Here is an 8162-nt window from a genome sequence, read left to right on the forward strand (position 1 = left end):
CTTGGTGCCTTGGTCTTTACTCTTCCACTTCATTCCCTCTTCACTCTATGGTGTGGAAACTGGATCTAAGCTTTGGCTGGAAATACTTCTGGGGAGCTGGGTTCATCGTGTCCCAGCACATAATAAACTTCTCTTTGGTCATCACACTACAGCCAAGCTTGATGTGCAGCCATACATTACCCCACACACCCTCCTTGGGTTTTTCCAGGTAGGGTCTTGCTTTAGAGTCTGACCTGGAATTCATTATGTAGTCTCAGGCTGGCTCGAACTCGTGGCAATCCTCCTACCTCTCTACCTCCCAAGTGCTGGGATTAAAGGTGTGCACCACCGCACCCAGCTATCTTTTCTCACTATCTCTCTCTCTCTTTTTAAAATGTTTTTTCTTAGAGTGTTGGAGATGGAACCCAGGATTCTCCCGTTGAGCCCCACCAGTCCTCAGTGTGACCTGTTGTCAGTTTCTAGTCAGCCTTTCACCTAGAGGTTCTACTTGTATGTGACCTGGTAAAGACTACAGTATAACCACCCTGTGTTACTCTTCTCAGTGGCTAGAGAGATGGAAGAGAGACAGAGAATGAGCGTGCCTGGGCCTATAGCCAATGCAAACAGACTCCAGATGCAACTGGCCACTTTGTACATCTGGCTTTACCTGGGTACTGGGGAATCAAACTTGGGTCATTAGGCTCTGAAGGCAAGTGCCTTAACCACTAGGCCATCTCTCCAGCCCAAAGTTCCCCTTCTCTTAAAGCACTTTCTCCTAAAGCTCTAAACTATAATAAAACCTGTACAAACAGTACTTTCAGGGGTCATTTCTACAACTTGTTACTAGAGAAGTTTCTCTGTGTAGAGTATGGGAAACCATGAGGAGGAGGTACAGTGTTCTTTCCTGAGCATGAAGGTGACCTTTGCTGTTGTTTTGCTACAGTTGCCCATTACCATTGAGGATCATTCTTCTCTCCCTGTGGGAGAATTAGAGGGAAAGAATGAAGTCTGAGGGGGGAAAAGAACTGTAAACTTTATCCTCTAGTCAATGGTTGTCAATTCTTTGAATTCATAAGAATCCAGAAACACCCCCAAATTATTGTATCTTATGTTTGTTGGCATATATTGGTGCATTGGCAAAGGAATACCAAGTCCTGTATCAATAGGTAAGGTCTAGCTGAAGGAAATAGGTTAGGAGTGTGTCTTTGGAGTTCTATCTCACCCTGGCTCCTTCCTGTATTCCCTTTTGCTCCTGGATACACCATGATATGAGCACCATTACATATTCCTGGCCATGATGGACTGGAACCCCGAGCAAAATAATTCTTCCCTTATGTTGTTTATTCAGATATCCTATCACAGTGACCAGAAAGCTGACTAACATAACCTCCTCCCTTAACTCCATTAGCACTTAAAAATGTGAGTTCAGGGCTGGAGGGATGGCTTAGTAGTTAAGGTGCTTGCCTGCAAAACCAAAGGACCCAGGCTCAATTCCCCCAGGACCCACGTAAGCCAGATGCACAAGTGGCACATCCATCTGGAGTTCATTTGCAGTGTCTGGAGGCCCTGGTGTGCCCATTCTTTCTCCCTCTCTGTCTCAGGTAAATAAATACAAGTTAAAACCAAATTTTTTTTAGTTTTTTTTTGTTCATTTTTATTTATTTATTTGAAAGTGACAGAGAGAGGGAGAGAAAGAGACAGATAGAGAGGGAATGGGCGCGCCAGGGCTTCCAGCCACTGCAAACGAACTTCAGATGCGTGCGTCCCCTTGTGCATCTGGCTAACGTGGGTCCTGGGGAAACGAGCCTCGAACCAGGGTCCTTAGGCTCCACAGGCAAGCGCTTAACCGCTAAGCCATCTCTCCAGCCCCCCCCCCAATTTTTTTTTAATGTGAGTTTAGCTGGGTGTGGTGGCACACGCCTTTAATCCCATCACTCAGGAGGCAGAGATAGGAGGATCACCATGAGTTCGAGGCCACCCTGAGACTACATAGTGAATTCCAGGTCAGCCTGAGCTACAGTGAAACCCTACCTGGGAAAAAAAAAAAAGTGAGTTCATATTTTTAAATAATGGGTTTTGTTTCTATTATTTGACTTTGAATCTCTCTTTTTTAAATTTTTTTGTTTATTTTTATGTATTTATTTGATAGCGACAGACAGAGAGAGAAAGAGGCATAGAGAGAGAATGGGTGCGCCAGGGCCTCCAGCCACTGCAAACAAACTCCAGACCCGTGCACCCCCTTGTGCATCTGGCCAACGTAGGTCCTGGGGAATCGAGCCTCGAACCGGGGTCCTTAGGCTTCACAGGCAAGTGCTTAACCGCTAAGCCATCTCTCCAGCCCAAAGTATTTTACTTATTTAACTATGAGAGAGAAAGTGAGAAATCAAGAAGAGAAAGGGACAGATACAGGGAATTGGGCACACCAGGTGCCCTAGCACACACGAGTGCCCCCTTGTGTCTCGGGCTTGCGTGCGTCCCGGTGGTTCAAACAGGAGTCCTTTGGCTTCAGAGTCAAAGGCTCTAACCGCTAAGCCATTTCCCGGTTCCCTCTTCTTCTTCTTCTTCTTCTTCTTCTTTTTTTTTTTTTTGTTGTTGTTTTTCAAAGTAGGGTCTCACTCTAGCCCAGGCTGACCTGGAATTCACTATGGAGTCTCAGGGTGGCCTGGAATTCATGGCAATCCTCCTACCTCTGCCACCCAAGTGCTGAGATTAAAGGCATGCGCCACCACGCCTGGCTAAATCTCTTTAAAAAAACAAAACAAAACAAAAAAAAAACATTAATTCATTTGAGAGAGAGAGAGAGAGAGAGAAAGAATATGATTGGGCAAGCCAGGGCCTCCAGCTTCTGCAAACAAACTCCAGACACATGCACCACCTTGTGCATCCATCTCATGTGGGCACTGGGGAACTGAACCTGAGCAAGCTAGATGCACCAGGTGGTACATGCATCTGAAGTTTGTTAACAGTAGTTAGAGACCTTGGCATGCTCATTCTCCCTCTCTCTCAAATAAATTAAAAAAAATTTAAAAACATTAAATTGTTATATTTATACAATATGCAATTATTTCAAAGTAATATGTCTTAACAAGTTGGCTGATTGAATGTTTTTTTTTTGTTTTGTGAGGTAGGGTCTCACTCTGGTCCAGGCTGACCTGGAATTAACTGTCATCTGAGGGTGGCCTTGAACTCATGGCAATCCTCCTACCTCTTCCTCCCGAGTGCTGGGATTCAAGGCGTACACTACCACGCCCAGCTCAGCTGATTGAATTTTTATTGAAGACATAGTTAAAATGTAACACATTAATTTCTATCTGTACTGTCACCAACTTGGTATATTAATTTCTAAAATTTGGTTCTCTTGCTAGTTTTTCTCATGTAAATCAGTTAACATGGTTTGTTAGAGAACTAAAACAAGGTGCATCTGTCCTCACAGGCAAACCTCTGCTGCAGGGCTTCCTGAGGCAACTCTGCCAGCAGCTCTCTAATACTGAGGACATAGGGGTCATTTAGTCTTGCTCATCAGATAATGGAACATGAAGCTTTGCATATGTCATTTTGGATTTTTCTCAAGTGTGTCTTTGGGATTTCTAAAAGTAGGGCTGCTAACCCAAGAGCAAATAATCAGCTTGCTTAGTTGTGGTCCTTTCTCCACAGGGTTTTGCACCCCCATAGCATGAGCAAGGTGTCTACCTTCAAGGACAATAGAGATTGATATTAAATTTGGATTTTGGGGATAGAGAGATGGCTTAGCAGTTAAGGCACTTGCCTGCAAAGCCTAAGGACCCAGGTTTGACTCCCCAAAACCCACATAAGCCAGATGCACAAGGTCATACAGGAGAACAAAATGGTGCACATATCTGGAGTTCAACTGCAGTAGCTAGAGACCTTGGCACACCAATTCTCTCTCTCCTTTTTCTCTCATAAAATATTTCTATTTGGGTCAATAATAGGTGGGGGAAAGGCTGCCAGAATATTTTGGGTTTTCATGTCTCTTATTTTTATCTTTTCAGCAGCATTTTGTCTTTATTATTCACGGATTCAAAATTATATGAAGATTTTGCTTTCTCCATACTAATCTTTGTTCCACTGGTCTGGGTGCAGGGGATGCAGAAGTCTTTATTGGGATGAGGTGACACTTTTCACAGGACTGAACTATTTTTTTTTTTTCAAGGTAAGGTCTTATTCTAGCCCGTGCTGACCTGTAACTCACTCTGCAGCTCCAGGCTGGCTTCAAGGCCACAGCCATCCTCCTACCTCAGTCTCCTAAGCCCAGTCCCCCCCCCCCTTTTTTTGAGACAGGATTTCACCCTATAGCCTAGGCTATTCTGAACTCCCTACATAGACCAGGCTGGCCTTGAATTCATGCCAATTGATCTGCCTGCCACAATTGCTGGAATCGTAGGTATGAGCCACCAGACCTAGCTAGAGTCAGGGTTTTTTTGTTTTTTTTGTTTTTTTTTTTTGAGGTAGTCTCACTCTAGCCTAGGCTTACCTGGAACTCACTCTGTAGCCCCATGCTGGCCTTGAACTCATGATGATCATCCTCCAACTTCTGCTTCCCAAATGCTGGGACTAAAGACGTGTACCACCATGCTCAACATAGACTTTTATTTATTTATTTATTTAGTTAGTTAGTTAGTTAATCAAGGTAGGATCTCACTCTGGCCCAGGCTGACCTGGACTTCACTATGTATTCTCAGGGTGGCCTCGAACTAATGGCAATTCTCCTACCTCTGCCTCCCGAGTGCTGGGATCAAAGGCATGTGGCACTACACCCGGCTTGTGGGTTTTTTTCTGTTTTTTTTTTTTTAACAAGAGAGGGAGACTGGGCAAGCCAGGGCCTCTTGCCACTGCAAATGAACTCCAGACACATATACTACTTTGTGCATCTGGCTTTACATGGGGTACTGGGAAACTGAACCTAAGGCCAACAGGCATTGCAAGCATCTTTAACCACTGAACCTTCTCCTCAGCCCTTGAACAGTTTCTTTTGTTGTTTTTTAATATATTTTTTATTTTTATTTACTTATTTATTTGACAGAGAAAGAGGGGAAAAGAGAAAGAGAGAAAGAATGGGCAGGTCAGGGCCTCCAGACACTGCAAATAAACTCCAGACATGTGTGCCTCCTTGTGCATCTGGCTAACATGAGTCCTGGGGACTCAAACCTGATTCCTTTGGCTTTGTAGGCAAACACCTTAACCGTTAAGCCATCCATCCAGCCCTATTTTTTTTTTTTTTTTTTTTTTTTTTAGGTAGGATCTCATACCAGGCCAGGCTGACCTGGAATTCACTGTGTAGTCCCAGGCTGGCCTCCAACTCACAGCAATCCTCCTAACTCTGTCTCCTAAGTGCTGGGATTGTAAAAGTGTGCACCACTATGCCCAGCTTGGTTTCTTGCTTGTCTGATGTTTCAACCTTTACTGTATCTCTGAATTCTGTATATAAAGCCTATTACATACATTCTTCTACCAGCCTGTGATTGTCTTGCAAGGCCCAGAACAGTAAGTAATGCTTTACCACCCTCTGGGCAAGGACTTGCTCTGGCACAGCTCACCTAGAGCAGAGCTGCTGCTCTCCTCCCATGTCAGGTTCCTAGCTATTTTTGCCTGCCTGCCTCCCTGCACCCCCTCACTCATGAACTTTATAATTAGCTTGTTTTGATTCAAAGGGAAAGTATCCTAATGATTCTTAAAGATTGCATTAGGCTTATGAATGCTCACATGGAGAGCTGCCTCATCTGCAATGATTCTCTGCCCAGCTTGTATCTGTCCTTGTCTACCTTGATGTCTTTAAGGTGCTTTTTACAGCATTCCTCATATAGGCTGTCACATTTTTGCGGGGGTGGGGGACTTCAAGGCAGGGTCTCACGCTAGCACAGGCTGACCTGGAATTCACTATGTAGTCTCAAGGTGGCCTTGAACTCATGGTGATCCACCCACCTCTGCCTCCCACCACACCCAGCTCTGTCACATTCCTTGTTCCATTTATTTATTTATCTGAGCCAGGCCCAACAGACTGGCTTCTTTTTTTTTTGTAATAAGACAGTGAATTGGCTCGCCAGGGCTTCCAGCCATTGTACTCAAACTCCAGACGTGTGCACCACCTTGTGCTTGCTTGTATCACCTTGTGTGTCTGTCTTATGTGGGATCTGAAGAGTAGACCATGGGTCCTTAGGCTTCGTAGGCGAGTACCTTAACCGCTAAGCCATCTCTCCAGCCCTCTTGTTCCATTTATGTCTGATTTTTATCCTTCTGCTGTTGTTGGAATGTATCTTCTCTACCATGTCCTTATCTCCATTCCCACTGTAAGCCCTGTGCTTTTCTGTGTTCTTACAGGTGAAACATTACTTTTTTGTGTTAGAAATAGACCAAAAGATTTGCTGCAAGGACAGAAGCCTGGGCAGACAAAGCCACCCACACATTAGCATTGCTTTGCTGTGGGCCAAGGGAGGCTAGGGTACTGGGGAATAAGTTGACCTGCAGGAGGACAAACCCCTTCCACATTCACTTATCAGTTCTCTGAGTACCTTCTATATTCAGCATTCCCATCTCAGTCATTGAGGCCACCTATGGTCCATTTTTCAGCCATCCAAGCCACTGCAGCCCTGGTTTCTACCCAGCCCCCAGCTGTAATAGTGAATGAAACTGGTGAACCTTGCCAGTACCTAAATGACCCCACTCATTGCCTCCTACCTCCTTGCTAACTATTCCCACACTTGAGGCCTCCTGGGACTTGTATCAATAAGAGATCCAGAAGCAGAGCAGAAGGGGGTACTAAGAACCAGTGCTGTCTTAAAACGGTAGTGGCTGTGCCTCAGGTATGCCCCACCATCTGCTTCTGATGGTGGAGCTTGCTGCTGAGGGAGAGCTGTTGTGGGAGGCCCCTTCAGCTGACTAGGCCATCTCACCAGGCCCAATATCCCCAGCTTCCTTGCCTTCCACAGTTTCATTCCAACTCTCAAGAACTATTACTACTGCTCTGCCTTTAACAGGACAGCCAGTAAAGCCATTTCAATCTGTGTCATGTTTCAGCCAATAGAAAGACTGAGGGTTGGGTTTGAATGCACAGTGGCTCTAGTTCTGTGACTGAATAAGATGTGGTCTCCAATAGGGCAGATACAATGTTGAGGGGTTTTGTTGGTGGGTTTTTTGTTTGGTTTTTGTTTTTCGAGGTAGGGTCTCACTTTAACTCAGGCTGACCTGAAATTCACTATGGAGTCTCAGGGTGGCCTCAAACTCATGGCAATCCTCCTACCTCTGCCTCCCGAGTGCTGGGATTAAAGGCGTGCACCATCATGCCCGGCTGTTTGTTTGTGTTTTGAGGTAGGATCTCACTCTTCTTGCCCAGGCTGTCCAGAATTAGCCTCAGGCTGGCCTGGAACTCATAGCAATCCTCCTACCTTGGTCTCCCAAGTGCTGGGATTAAAGGCTTGTGCCACCACGTCCAGCAATGTTGAGGGTTTTGATGGGACACTAGAGCCTGGAATTTGAAACCCTGAGTTTGTTTTTCTTCTTCTGTTTTATCCAGTGAATGTACTTAGGAACACCCAGGCAATCCCATGGAACTCCAGAGTCACTGCACCCAACCACCTTTTGTTACATTTAATAGTTTTTATCTACTGGGTGGGGGGGAGAGCGAGAAAGAGATGAATGAAGTATGGATGTGCCAAGGCCTCTTGACAGTGCAAAGGGACTCCAGATACATGGGCCATTTTCTCCAATCTGGCTTTACATGGGTACTGGGGAATTGAACCCCAGGCTACCAGGCATTTGAAAACAAGTGCTTTAATTGCTGAGCCATCCCAGCCTTCTACATGCAGTTAATTAGGGGACTTTCATGACAGTATTTCTGGCATCTCTGTAGTCATATCATAACCTGGACTATTAAGAGCTCTTTCCGCTATTGAGAAGAAGTACTTTTATTTATCTACTTATTTATTTTGAGACAGGATCTTACTTTAGCCAAGTCTGACCTGGAACTTACTCTGTAGCCCCAAGTTGGCCTCAAACCCATGGTGATCCTCCTACCTCAGCCTCTCAAGAGCTGGGACTAAAGGCATGTGCCACTATGCCCAGCATTCTAACCAGACTACAGAACCAAGTCTGATATTCTCAGACAAATCCTCACATCTCATGGTTTCTGATGAGGGTCACTAAAAATCCCAATGGTGACTCAGCCTAAA

The 8162-nt window shown here is 45.1% G+C and overlaps 1 non-coding gene across 1 annotated transcript; it reads left to right on the top strand.

Moving 5' to 3' along the window:
• Positions 1-788: 788 nt before the first annotated feature.
• On the top strand, positions 789-996 carry LOC123460319. The gene has a single exon (XR_006636893.1). It is a non-coding gene; the product is annotated as a small nucleolar RNA U3 (small nucleolar RNA).
• Positions 997-8162: the final 7166 nt, after the last annotated feature.

Source organism: Jaculus jaculus, chromosome 4 (assembly GCF_020740685.1).
Source record: "Jaculus jaculus isolate mJacJac1 chromosome 4, mJacJac1.mat.Y.cur, whole genome shotgun sequence".
Lineage (NCBI taxonomy): Eukaryota > Metazoa > Chordata > Mammalia > Rodentia > Dipodidae > Jaculus > Jaculus jaculus.